This window comes from Xenopus laevis, chromosome 6L, assembly GCF_017654675.1.
Source record: "Xenopus laevis strain J_2021 chromosome 6L, Xenopus_laevis_v10.1, whole genome shotgun sequence".
In the NCBI taxonomy this organism is placed as follows: domain Eukaryota; kingdom Metazoa; phylum Chordata; class Amphibia; order Anura; family Pipidae; genus Xenopus; species Xenopus laevis.
In genome coordinates, this window is record NC_054381.1 from 31,211,702 (window position 1) to 31,226,970 (window position 15,269).

The 15,269-nt window shown below is 39.3% G+C and overlaps 1 pseudogene; it reads left to right on the forward strand.

Moving 5' to 3' along the window:
- Window positions 1-9,560: 9,560 nt before the first annotated feature.
- On the forward strand, window positions 9,561-11,844 carry LOC121394538 (annotated as a pseudogene).
- The last annotated feature ends 3,425 nt before the right edge of the window (window positions 11,845-15,269 follow it).

The following is a 15,269-nucleotide window of genomic DNA, read 5'->3' on the forward strand; positions in this document are numbered from 1 at the left end:
TCTTCATTAGAATCGGCGCTGTGTATATTCTACAAGTGAGGCTAGCATTTGACATGGGATGTTTATTTGAGTAAAGTTAAAAATTAGGGCTATAGTATATTTTGTACCACGTTCTTCTAAACACAAAGGGGCAGGTTAATTAAGGTTCGAATGGTAAATTCGAATTTGAATTTAAATTATTTTTTTTTAATCAAAACTCACAAATTTTAATTTTAATTCACCAACTTGAATGTGATTTCGAATGTGACATTTATCACAACTGGACCCTGGAAACAGTTCTAATTCGAATATTCGCCACCTAAAACCTGCCGAGTTTGTGTACAAGTCAATGGCTGAGGTCCGTTGAACTAATTGAATTTGTTAATTGCCTTCCTGACATTTGAGGTTTTTGAGGAAAACGCGATTCAAAACCGATTAAAATTTGATTCGAGTTTACAGGTCATTCCTATTTGATCGAATATTAGACATTCGAGTTTTTTCATAAATATAACCATTCGAATTTTGAGAGCATTCAAATTTATTAGACATATAACTTCGAAATTCAACCTTTGATAAATCTGCCCAAAAGTAGGTTTAAGCTTCAATAGATAAAGTCACCCAAAACCAAACAACCCCAAACCAACTAGAAGACAAATTAATTGCTACGTGAATTACAGCAAATTCCATTGTGTGGTTATAACTATAGGAATGTTTTACTTTGTCCCAAACCATCTCCTCCCTACAGTATAACTCAAATCTAGTCATTGCCAAGCCATAAAAGGAACTTGTGTGGAGACCGGCTCATGTCTACAAGTAATGCTGCCAAGGCTGTGGGCCAGCAATAAGGAATGTGCTTTCAATATCCATTGTTTCAGATCTACAAAGCACAGTTTTTAATGCATTGCATATGTGTCATTAATAAATGCCGTCTTTAACACAGAGCCAATATCAGGTTCCGGAAAATTTCACTTAAATAATTTACTAACTTTAATTTTTACAACTCCTTAAAAAAAAAGAAACTGAAAAAAAAAAGAGAGTTTCTCTGGATTTGTACCCATGGAAGTGTTGGTTTTTAATTTATATAGCAAAGGTAATTTCTTTTTTTTTTTTTTACGTACTTCTTCAGCCCACACACACACTTGGTTAAATTTAAAAAAAAAAAGCTCCCTTTGGGCTTCTTAAAAAGTAGAAACATTACAAATCAAGCAAGGACTCTTGCCTAGACTGGCCACAAGTCTCCAGAGAGCCACAATAATAAAATATTCTTTAAATGTATGTTTTCAAATGTATTTTAAGGCCCAATTTGCGCAATGGGTCATTATTTCGAAATGTATAAGTAGTGGGTGCTGTAAATAAAGCCCCTTATTTATATTTCCTAAATGCTACCTTGGAGTATGTTACTATGGTTACAGTTCAGTTGCAGGAAAGAATCATTTGCAGCATGTTCATTACTATGTGTGTGTGGTTAAATGGTTCACTGATCAGGTTACAATCACTCTCTGCCAGTTGATTCAGAGTCCCTTCAAACCCATATTTCATGTTTACCAATCTCGCACAGAATGTGTGTTTATTTACAGTTAATAGACCCGCAGTGAAGTGTTTATTCTATTGATTGCCTTCGGACCACTGTGTCCTACATGCTGGGTAATTGATTGCAACCCTGGGGACATGGGGAACAATGGAAACCCACATAATAAGGTAAGGATTATGTCAGCTTTATCTTCAGACCTTACCTGATACTTTTATGATTTATGAAATGTGAATTTACCTCCAGATATTTATTTCCTTCATAATGAATTTACCCTCCTAGAACTTCTTCATTGATGATACTGAGGAAGAAGTTTTAACAGAAGAAAGACAGATAAATGCCTCCGCCCATGTACATTTATAATTTATTCTGTGTAGGCCGATTTTTTTTCTTTCTAATAAAGAATTAGTACTCATTTATTGAAAATATACTGTATATATAAAACGGAAATGAAAAACCATAGAGAATAAGGAAATAAAGAACCGAAACACAATCTGCTATATCGTAGAATGAAATAAAAGGTTAATTTCAAAGCAGATTTCCTTTTTTAATAATTACCTAAAATAATAGTACAGGTAGAGGATCTGTTATCTGGAAACCTGTCAACCAGAAAGCTCTGAATTATGGAAAGGCCCTCTCACATAAACATTTTATCAAAAAAAAATAATTTTTAAAGTGATTTGCTTTTTCTCTGTAATAATAAAACAGTAGCTTGTACTTGATCCAAACCAAGATATAATTAATCCTTATTGGAAGCAAAACCAGACGTAAAGAATCGAGATCCAAATTATGGAAAGATCCGTTATCTGGTCCCAAACATTCTGGATAACAGGTCCCATACCTTTACACCTTTTGTTTTGTAGTTGGTTTTGGGGTTGTTATGCGTTTGGTTTTTAAAACACTCTTAGCTATACGCTGATTATGATAATATGACATTTTAAAGATTATTAATTTAATTTTATATTTTTTTTTTTTTCATTTGTCTGGTGATAATAGAAGGGTTGGAGGAAATACAGGATTATTGAAAATATTTCTTAGTACCAAATTGATTCAGGGACTGATCCAATTGCCATTTTGGAGTCAGGAAGGAATTCCCCCCCCCATCCCCACCTGAGCAAATTGGGGAGACATCAGATGGGATTATTTGTCTTCCTCTGGACAATCAAGCAGTTAGATTTTGTATAGACATGGGGGCAGATTCACTAAAGGGCGAAGTGGCTAACGTTAGCGACTTTTCACCAGAAATCAAATCTGCAGGGACATCGCCAATTCACTAACAGGCACAGATGACAATTCGCTAGCGAACAGGACCGTCGCTAGCATTCATTCGCACTCTATCGCCAGTCGACTTTTCGCTCAGGCGAATGTTCTTTGATCTGCAAATTCAGTAAAGTGCAGATTTTAATGAACGTTACCTCTTTCTCCAGAGTTGACTTCACCACCTCAGACCAGGCGACCTGCTACACTGAAGCTACATCTTCCTCAGTCTGATGTCAGTTACATCATATCCTGTCTGCCAAAAATGCATAAGAAATTAAAAAACGCTGATGGCTTTTCCTTTTTGTAAACGGGATTGGTTGCAAAAGTCCTGAATTGAACTTTTTTTGGCTTAACATTTATCCCCAGACTTTTGAGAACATGTGGAACATATGGAACATTCATTTTACAGTGGGCTCATGTGTAGGGCATTGTCTTTATTAAGGTTCCATGGACATTTTTAATAAAAAGTGGTAACTTCAAGCATTTGCACCAACATCTCTAATAAAGACGTCCATACAACTTTAATGTATCTGCCCTATTCAAATTGACCTAAGCGCAAGCACAAATGAACACTAGCACATCTTCGCTTTGAAATGCTCACACTGCCGAAGTAGTGCTAGCGAAAAGTCGCCAGCGTTCGGCCAGCGTTTGGGGCCCAGGACGCATCTTCGCATATTAGTGAATTGGCGTAGTAGTAGCGAATTTGCACCTGGAGAAGTGGTGCAAGGTGTGCGAAGTGGTCACTAGCGAAAATTCCCCCATTAGTGAATCTGCCCCATGGACTTGAACTTACTATGGTTCTAGTTACCTAACAAGAAGTCAGAATGGGAGCTTGGCTGAGCAAATCAGGGGGCATGATCTGCATGATCTGCTATTGCTGCGGGTGCTGCTAGCCTAACATTGCTCAAGATGGAACTCTACATAGTGGGGACAGCTGTTTTTTTCAACAAAGCCTGCACAGACTTATGACTGCATTGAGTTTAATATGAAGCTATTTGTCCACAAAAATGTTATAAAAATAATGTCACAGACAACATGGCAGGGGTATTATGAAATATGTACTGAAGCTTTGGGATGATCACTGTATTTAGAAAGTTTATTCTGACAAGGGATTGACTATGTTCTGAACCCACATGAAGAACAACTGGGTCTTGATTTGTAAACTGTCCTACCCATCAAAACCCAAGCAGGGATGTCCTAGAGGCCAGTGGAGAAATGGCAGCAAGTAGAATAATGAAATTTTTTAATTTTACTCTGAGACCTGAGATAATCAAACTGCTCTATTATTACAAGTAGTTAATTCAAAGATGGTTCCACGTAAACCAAGGCATCAAAAGGGGGATGCGTTCATCTAGTCTACCTGCTAACAACACTTTGAAGAGGAGACATGCAGGGTAGGCTTATCTTTTTAAAATATATATAATAATTAAAGCTATTGTGAAAATGTAATAAAATGTTGGACCATAATGCACCTGTCCTGTATCAGTTATAAAGACAGCATGCAGAATGAGCTACTACTTCTTTCCACATCAGCCCCAATTTTTTCCCACTGTAACATTTTCTAAATATCAGATGTCACTGTGGATGTGCAAAACAAGTACAGTTCTTTCTTCATCTCTTCTGGCTACTTTTTTTTGTAGTATCCAATTACATTATTAGGAAGAAAGAGATAAAAAAGGGCAAGGCTCAAACATTAAACAGAACAGAAGGTTTCAAATTTAAGAACAAAGCGATCATTAATAATGCACCTGTTACACCTACTATACACACATTTATTGAGTAGAAGAGAGTTGGAGCTAACAAGAGAGAACAGGCGCAAGCAATCCGAGCCGTTTCTTAATGCAGGAGAAATACATTGACGGAAATAATTCTCTGTGCTGTGTTACTAGACATTCCCATGTCCCTTAATTAATTTTGCTCTCCCTCATATCTATATGCCATCACAGCTCAGATCAGCTTCAGACCCAAGCCGGAAACCCTTATAAATTACTCACACTATAGACTTCTATTCCAGAAGTTAGTTGGTAAAGTGAGGGACAGAAAGCCTACAGCTTAAAAATACTCTCAACATATCTGGGAATATCAATTCATCTGAGTAGACATCAAAAAGACCCTGGCTCATATGTTTTGTGAACTGCAGGAGGGTGTTTGAAGATTGACTACTGACAGTTCTATTTCAGTCCTTCAGTCTTCTAAGTAAATGTAGGACTGGGCTATACACAAATGCCCATACGTACACATACTAATCATGGGATCCATTCCCATCAAATGTAATAGCTGCATGCAGTTTTTTTTTCCCTCATTTATAATATTTTTACACCAGAAATCAAGAATGTGATTAATGGCTTAATTTTGATATTGATTAAGCTGAAAATAAATCCAAATGTATAACTTTGGCATCTAAAAGCTTGCAAGGTCATATAGGAGCTGTCCTATCTAAAATGTAAACTATTTATTCAACTTGAGTTTTTTAGATATTTTTTTTACTAAATTCACTAAAATGCTGAATAAACCATGAATTTCAGTTGTGTTTTTCCAAGATTATATTTATTTCAGTTTTTTATATTCGGATATTTTAATAAATAAGGCAATATTCGTGAGTATATTTGAAGTAGAAAAAAGCCTCTAAATTACACAAATTGAATTTTGATAAATCGAACTATACTAAATTCGAGTGAATAGTTCGAATGCAAAAATATTTGAAATTTGAAGTATTTTTTTGGTACTTCGACCATCTAATTGGTCAAATTCGATTTAATCGAACGATTTGAAGTAAAAATCGTTTGACTATTCGACCATTCGATAATCGAAGTACTGTCACTTCATACTTCACCACATTAAAGTTACCGAAGTGCAATGTTAGCCTATGGGGACCTTACAGAGCACTTTTCTACGTTTTTCTAGGGATACACCGAATCCACTATTTTGGATTCGGCCGAACCCCCGAATCCTTCACCAAACTGAATCCAAACCCTAATTTGCATATGCAAATTAGGGGTGGGAAGGGGAAAACATTTTTAACTTCCTTGTTTTGTGACAAAAAGTCACACGATTTCCCTCTCCGCCCCTAATTTGCATTTGCAAATTAGGATTCGGTTCGGCTGGACAGAAGGATTCGGCCGAATCCGAATCCTGCTAAAAAAGGGCGAATCCTGGCCGAATCCGGAACCGAATCCTGGATTCAGTGCATCCCTAATTTGATTGATCGCTTAAAATCGTACGAATCGTTCGATTCGAAGGATTTTATCGTTCGATCGTACAATTTTTATTCGATCGTTCTATCGAACGTTTTGCACTAAAATCCTTCGAATTCGATGTTCGAATTCGAAGGATCTTACTTCGAGGGTCGAATTCGAGGGTTTTTTAACCCTCGAAATTCGACCCTTGATAAATCTGCCCCAGAGTGTCTGAAGAGATGAAATTCAAACTCCAAAGATTATCAGTGCAAACGTGAACAATTCACACCAAAGTGAAAGCACAGTTGCGTGAATTTAATGCATCTGTCCAAATGCATCACTATTACAAAGGAATTGTGGAAGAAAAAGCTGCATTCTGGATTGCATTGTGAGTGTGCAAAATTGTATGATGTAGAAAGTGATATTCAGGGATAATTTACAATTGGTTTTCATTATTTGTGAGTTATTTAGATTTTTATTTAGATTTTTATTCAACAACTCTCCAGTTTGCAGTTTCAGCAACTGGTTGCTATGGTCCAAATTACCCTAAAAACCATGCACTGATTTGAATAAGAGACTGGAATATGTATAGGTGAGGCCTGGATAGAACGGTAAATATTACAAAGTAGCAATAATACATTTGTAGCCTTACAGAGCATTTGTTTTTTTAGATGGGGGTCAGTGACCCCTATTTGAAAGCTGGAAAGAGTCAGAAGAAGAAGGAAAATTATTCAAAAACAATAAAAATAGAAAAAATGAAGACCAATTGAAAAGTTGCTTAGAATTAGTCATTCAATAACATACTAAAAGTTGACATAAAGGTGAATCACCCCTTTAAGGCTTTAATTGTTATTATGGGGAAACACATCAATGTGCTTATCCTAGAACTTCATTTTGTCATTGCTTTAAGAAACCTGACGGGAGCAGCTTTGTGAGTGTTGCAGCATAGTAGGAATCGTGACATTTCCGCGTAAGAGCTTAAAATAAGACTGGTTTGATCATTCAAATTGCTACCTGAAAGTATTTTTAGTATTAATTTAAAAGATACGATTTCAAGAGACTCTGGCAGGTGTTCATTAAATCTAAGGGCTGCATGTCAGAATTAAAAAGAAGGCGAATGAACTGTATTGATTTTTTCCTTTAACCCGTATAAATCATTTTAAAACCTTTTTTAAGCGGGCAGCATCTTCAGCCACACGACAAAGCCAGACGTATGTTTGGAGGATGCCGCCTGCTGCTACCACTGCACTGACATTCTCCACTGTCAATCACAACACATGAGCCACACAAGTTACAGCAACTTGCCTGTGGGAAATACACAGTGATATGAGAGTAGTGTGTCTACTGTAACCAACTTTTTGGGCAAATCTAGCCCTATAGGAAATTAAAAGTTAGGGGGCCTTTATTATAAAGTTAAAACAGTTAATACATAGCTTAATGCAGTCACCCATCATTTTTAAGGGATAAAATGTGCTTTATACAGTAGAACAAATACTTAAAAGGGGATCTGTAAAAAGCTGGAGTCCTTTTCAAATTAAACATGAAACCCAAATTATATTTTAATTAAAACATGCCTATCTGTTATAAACTCGTTTAAAATCTCAGCTGTAAATCATATCTTGTCTTTCTCTCCTCTATGAGAGGAAAGTGCAATCTCATCAAGTCTTAAATATCTTTACAAGTGTAAAGACCACTGTTCTCCTAAAACTTGATTATGATTACTGGCTATTTTAACCCACTATTCAGGGAAAGGAACCTGAAAATAACAGATCTAGAGCAATATGTGTAGCCTGGACTTGCTACCTACTGTATAACGCAAAGGAAACACAACACATATGGCCACTACAGTTCTATGCAAGTCTAGTTGGACAGACCAATGCCCAACCCAGATCCACTGATCCAAAACCCAATCCGCACCGCTACCCAACATGTCCCACTACCCAGGCCCAGTACTCAATCTGGCCCACAAAAGATAACTTACCTTCAGACTCAAGACTGTAAATCAGAAGTGATGTTACTGTGGCCCAGAAGTGATATCACTCCAGATCCTGCTTAGATGCATAAGGCCAGATTCCCAGGGGAGGTGGGAGGAATCAGTTTGCACCTTAGTTGCTTACCCAAGCAGGTCACCTGTGGAACGCCTCAACTTTATGCCCAAAGAGGTAATGTTTCAGGCATAAAGTTCCTGATTCCCTGATTGTGCAGGCGTTTAACAGGTAACTTGCCTGGGTAAGCTGCTAAGGTGCAGAACTAATCCCTCCCACAGGGACAGGTCTTTATGCACCTGTGCAGGCTCTAGAGTGATATCACTTCTTGGCCGCAATAACATCACTTCCAGTTCTGGGTCTGAAGGGCTCTTACAGCCACCTCTTCAAGTGAATTAAGGAACCTACTAAGTCCACATTGGCCTCAAACGCCAAGGGTTCCTTCAAATATAATGCATACAACATAAAAAATATTTAGACTTTCTGTACCATGTTCTACCCATGTCATGTCTATATACTTTCAAGGCTAAAATCAATGTGCTAGAAAATGGTTTGGGCCTTATGACTCCTCAAAGAGTCAACACAATGACTTTCAGTATCTTCTGACCTACTGTGTATGGCAATGCCATTGTCTTAGTTCAAATGTGAAGAGTTATGCCTATGGTTACAAGAAAATATAGAAAATGTACACACACTTTGCACAAGTAAAGACACTTGAGATACACAAGTGGAGCAGATTTTACCAATGCATCAGGTGCATACAATTCACATGGCACCTTTCAATGAGGAAGCATGTGTTTCAACTAAGCCTGCATGATCATTGCAGATGTGAGTGTGTAAATGTGAAGGAATCCCAGTATAAAATGTAAATCTGTTCATATACACTGTTCAGCCTCTCCAAAAATATAAAAATGTTACAGGGCAAGGGGGTTAGACATTGCAGGCTCTGTGCAGGTTTATTACCTCCTGCTGTTTTATAGCCCTTTGCTGCAAGCAGTCCCTTGTGGTGGACTGGTCAGTCTATTCTGTTTACTATCATTTAAAAAGTCTATTTTACTGCCATACTGCTTGCATGTCTGATATATTTCCTTGCACAAGCTATTTTGCAAAACATATTTCCTGCTCAGATGTCTGTATAATCCAGATATTCCGCTAGGCCGTAACCAAGAGGAACCTCTTCATAGAAACAGACTTGTGCTAAGAAGGCCACATACGTTTGTGGTTATGCCACTCTGCACCTGTTTCCTGAAGACGACTGCTGAATTAAACCGCATAAGAGACTTTATACCTTGTTGTTTTCCATTTGAAGATATATAACCTAGACTTTCGTAGTCTGTAATTTTCCATTTGAAGCTATATAGCTTAACCGCAAGCTTAGGGGGGTGTCACACCCCCCACTCTGCCTTTATAATTTTTTGTACCTTGTAATAAACTCAGAGTGAGAAACATTTGCATACTGAACAGACGTGTCAGTGTCCTTTTCTTTCTGCCAGTCGGCTGGATTTACTTATCATATAATTCGGAAGGGTCAGATACTCTTAGGACATACTTCTGTCCATCACAATTGGCGCCCAACGTGGGGCCCCAGGTTCTGGCTGACCAGTAGCCGATGCCACGGACGACAGACGCCCAGTAGAGGAAAGGACGGAGACTGATCACCTCCGGGGCACAGGTAAGACCTATGTTATTAGTTTCTTGCCTGTGTCATACCTATACCTACTGCTGATGGTGTTTGTTGTCAATATCGACTTATGGTAGTCAGCAAAGACAGGTAACATCTTGCCTGGTGCCATTTACCCGACCTGTATAAGAGTATCTGTGCCCGGTTTATGTTTTGTTGTCCGTTGACTCCTTACTGGTGGATGGGGGCATAAGTAACCAAAAGGGATCTGAGTAATAGGGAACCATCGGACGCACATAGGTTAATTTGTTTCAGTAGCACAAGCCGTTAGAGTCGGTAGTGCTTATCCCAGTGGTACACGCCGTTCAAGTCGGTAGTGCCTATCTCAGTAGCACAAGCCGTTAGAGTCGGTAGTGCTTATCTCAGTGGTACAAGCCGTTCAAGTCGGTAGTACCTATCTCGGTGACACAAGCCGTTCGAGTCGGTAGTGTCGACCGATTCTATATATTGTGTGCGTACGGTATCTCCCAGACGTGGGAATAAGGTTCCCTGTTGACTAGTTTTGAGGGCAGTCAAGAGATCCACCAGTATTGAGGTTATCAGTGTCTTTTGTGTGTTGAATATCTGTAATTGTTATATACACAGGAGGTCCCATGTCATGTCCTAATTGTGTGTGTGGTTTACTGTTTACAATTACCAAATTAGGGTGGAGGTTGTTCAAAATCACACCAGGGGGGTATCCTGATGCCGTGTTAGGTTTAGGACCAATCCTCCCAGGTTTTACGGGCTTTATAGTATATCGCCTTAACGCCCATTTCCCTGTGAGTCCGTACGATCTGGGACATAGACTGATTGATATAAGAAACAGAGTACTCTCCACCGGACAAACCCCTGTGGTGTGTGACAGTCATTCAGCAGCTGGTTTAGACTGGTGTGAAGTTGAAGAAATAGACAGGATTAGTCCCTTTTTGGTCCTACATTTAGGTATACCCATTCCTCTTTCCCCTTTATAGGAGACCTCATGTCCTGCCCAGACTGCGTGTGTGGTCTTGTGTTTATCATAGCTGAGGCAGGTTATCGTTTAAGTAGTGTTCAGACGAAGGGTTATCAAAAGAAAATTAGGCATATATCCCACCAGAGATGAGGTTGTGTCAATGTCCATGTCAATGTCATGAGCTCATTTATGTCATGTTTGTTTTACTTGTATGTATCAATTTAATCATGGAAAGCTGCTAGCAGAAGGGTTAAATTAGCAACATAGAGAATAGTGAGAAGAGACAATTCATCTTTCAGTGCTGAAAACAGCAGCGCTGCTACAAAGAGTTCTCAGCCCCGCAGCCTAGCTCTACCCCGCCCGTACAGTACAAACTAGAGAAGAGGGGGGTGAGGCGGGGGCACACATACACAGCACCAAATCTTAGAAGGATTTTTCAAGACATTTCACAACCCCGTACTAATCCACTATACAACCTGACACAAGCTGATGTTCCAGACCTATATTATGAATATAAATCTACCTCCGTTTCCTCTGTTTATTTTGCTGGTGCTGCATGCACCCCTGTCGAAGAGCTACCCAAAAGTAGTTATTGCATCTCGAAATGGTGGACCTTACCTTCTTTGCCAACATGTACCTCCAGTGGATTCTAAGTTTAATCTAACCTTGATGAAAGGCAATACGAAACAAGAAGTGTGTATGGTGTACAGTGATGGGAAAAGTACTGCCTTTTATACCTGGAATGACAACCCTACATGTAACTGGGCTGCATCCAATAATAGTATTTCCTTCACTCTCTCCAATTTTGATGTCAAGCACACCGATAATTACACTTGTGTGATTTTGATTTTTTTCCCCCTCCAGTTCAAAATTTTATTATAAATGAGACGTATGTTTACATCCACGATTTACAGCAGTGCGCTGTAATGCAAGTATTTAATATATGGATATTGACTGGTCTTGCTGTATTTCTATTTCTGTGCTGCATTTTAACATTCTGTCTTTGGATGCAAAAAAGGCAGAGGAAAACTTTAACTGAAGACAATATTCAGAATAATGAATGCAACAGTGAATATATGCCAATGGCATCTGTCCATCCAGCTAAACGCCCAATTATTCCAAGACTATGAGTTGCATACAATGACAAACAACGGTATATTATAATGCTGAAAACCGTAATAGGTATATAGAAACAACCCCTTTCATTTCACATCACCTGTTATTGTTCAGAGTAAATATATGAAATATAAAATGAATATGCCCACCCTGTTATATGAAATTCATGCTGCTGCTATACACCAGTTAGGCACTATTGAAATAAAACCAGCTAATAAGGGTGTTAACAGTGTGAAGGTGTCAAAGGGTGAAAAACAGAATTTTGTTCCCTTTCATCCAGTCCTCTCGCTCACCATTAGGCACAATTAAACCAATAGTATGGCCAATAATAATAATATAAGTGGGGCTCTTGTAGTGATTCATTTTTCGTCAAAAGAAAACTAGTAGTGCCCATAACCCTAATTGGACTGATATGTTAGTCGTAATCAAACATGTGTGTGTGTGGTCCAGCGGATTACCAACTAATGTTAGCTAAAATGAATTGGGACATTAACCCTGCTGACCCAGCCCAAGTAGGGGTCCCGTATCCGGATGCAGTGTTTGTGTCTGTCCCACCTCAGTAAGTGTCTGAGATGACTAATGCCCCAGATACAGCAAATCTTCCGTCACTAAAAGAAATGTCTAAGGAGGAACGTACCTCCTGAATTATAATTGGCCTAGGTGATGTATGGGCTTTATCACCGACGGATGTCTAATTGATGTCATCCATCCCACCTGTGTCCAAAGCAGGTTGCAGTCATGATGTAAAAAGTCCATATCGGGTTCTTTGACCCTGTAGCACAAGGTAATGCCCATGTTGATGTAAATGCGAAGCAGGCAGCATTGTATAATAAAATGTTTAAAGTATGTGTTGTAAAAGAACCAGGTTTTATCAGCCCTTCAGGACCAAGTGGAACCTGAAGAGAAGAAACATTGGCTTAACGATGGGTGCACACCAACTCCCAGTGGTGATGTTTCTGTTTACCGTTTAGGCAATTGCGTGTGGTTTGCTCTGGATTCTCATCTATCGCAGCCAAATATGTACACTCAATGTACCCATTTCAGATATTGCAGATAGATTACATATTCTCTTGATAAAACTAAAGTTGTAAATGACACATCCTATGAATCTGGTGTGGAATTCTGTGAGCAAATTAAATACTGGGCACAGAATAGGTTGGCTGATCAGGCTATAAGCATTCAGGACATCAAATCCAAATCTCTCCATACTTCTGCCAATTCCTGAGGGGGAAATACAGTAGGATATGGACGATGACAATGAAAACATAAGGATTGGGAAAGGAGCGCATGATGCACATGACTGTTTTGAACTTATGCAACAAGAAACGGCCCATCTTCCCACAGTTTAGTGCATCCCCATTGGATAACCCAGATATAACCATGTTTGTGGATGGACCCAGATTTGCAGATGATACTGGAAAAAATTTTGATGATTGGATATGCAGTCACCACCACGGATAAGGTATTTCAGACAGGAGCCTTCCCCACCATCCTGTCCTCACAAGAAGCGGAGCTAAAAGCTCTTACAATAGCATGCAAAATTGCTAAGGAAAACGTGTCAACATTCACACAGACTCCCGATATGCCCAAGGAGTGGCATTAGACTTTGGCGTTATTTGGAAGACAAGAGGATACTTAACAGCAACGGGAGCACCTATCAAGCATGGCAAGTCTGTTGCTGAATTTATGGATGCACTAGCTCTTCCAAAACAAGTTGCCACTTGACTCCCCAGAAGCACGTGGGTAGCGGGAAGACTCAGGAATGTTGTGGCCAGACAGCAGGCCTAGTCTCTGTTCAGTGTCAGATACACACCAAGGGGGGAACATAAATTGTCCCCCTTCGAGATTCTGTTTGTGTCAGCCCTCAGGTTACGGTGTTATTTTCCCCAACAATTACAATTACAATCAGATGTATTGACTGACTTTGTATCTCAGTTAACCAGTGAACTAACAAGAGCGCATGCTCAGGTCTTTTCTTCTATTCCAGATCCCTCTCTACCAAAGGTACTCACAGCCTCAAGCAACGAGATTGGGTCCTAGTCAAGAAGTTTCTGAGAAAGCACTGTTTGGAGCCCAGATTTGATGGCCCCTTCCAAGTTCTCCTTACCACAGCTACTTCAGTGAATCTAGAAGTAAAACCCACCTGGATCCATGCCTCACACTGCAAGAAAGCAGATTCACCTAAGGAACCAGATATTGCTCTATATCCTTTACTTACTGCCCCTGGGACTAGGCCAGGAGGTGGCAATATGCAGGACTCACACAATTTTGTCAATAAGAATGTAGATTGGATTAACTATATTTACTATAACCAACAGCGGTTTGTTAATTTCACCAGGGATCCCATGCGCGGTATTGCAGAACAGTTAAATGCTACCTCTCACATGACCTATCAGAGACCGCCTAGCTCTAGACATGTTGTTAGCTGAAAAGGGAAAAGGGTCTCTCCCTGTGTCCCACTCCCCCCTTCCCCTTCCTCCCCCTCAGGGAGCCACCCTTTCTTTGTTCTCTGAGGACCCTGTGGGTTTTGACTCAACTTCAGGCAGTGAAGGTGATTGGCTGATGGGCCAAACTGTCCTGATAGCCTAGTATAGCCCCACCTGAGTGGCTCAGGGATTTGTCAATCATCCCTGGGAATGTGCCCCTGCTTTTGGGAAAACCGAAATCATCACATTCTTTTCATTCCATCTGGTAAGTCGGCTAACCATGTTACCATTAACGCAGGTCTCCAGTACCGGGAACCTAGGCTTACACCTTTTTTGCATACATCACTAGAATTCTAAAGTACTTTCACTTAATAATGTATGCGATCTTGAGAACCTTAGTAAAAAAAATCAGGAATATAGTTTGCCTTCTCACTTTGAGTAACACTTTCTTTGAATTTAGCCACTTATATAGAGTACATCTGTATCTGTTCCTGGAAGCCTCCTCCACTATATTTCTATACTACCTCTCTTCACTCCCTTCACTTGTATTTATGCTCTTTTACAAGCAGGGGCGTAACTACAAAGGAAGCAGACCCTGCGGCTGCAGGGAGCCCCTGGAGGTATAGGGGGGCCCAAGATGGCCCAAATAATGAGCTATCTCAACATCTATTGGTAAAACAGGACAACCTTTGGATATGATGAGGTCCCTTAAATTGATTTGCTGTGGGGCCCAGTAACATTTAGTTAATGCCACTAGTTACAGTGTATATTAATCTCTAATTCAAGTGTCTTTCAGTATATTATTGAATGGAAACAAAACCTTTCTTTAACTAAATCATTGTGCTAAAGCCTTGTATTATTACTATATAGTCTCTGGTCAGTTTTAAATTCTTTTTTTATAAATATTATCCGTTTGAATACATTGTATTACAATTCTGTATAATCACCCTAAATGACTCTAATTCAGATGTCTCTTGTTGGACTTCCAATGCTATGACAAGAAAACTACAACCCAAAGTCAAAGTGAGGTTGGTTTCTTGGTTACAGGATATGGGGCAGGACCTTTCTGTTCCATACTGGTGTTTCATTGCACTGTTGGGAACCATTAATACATTGAGGAACACGTTTTCCAGTAATACTTTCCCTTTCAGGAAAAAAAAGTTTGGCCCAATTAAATGTACTAA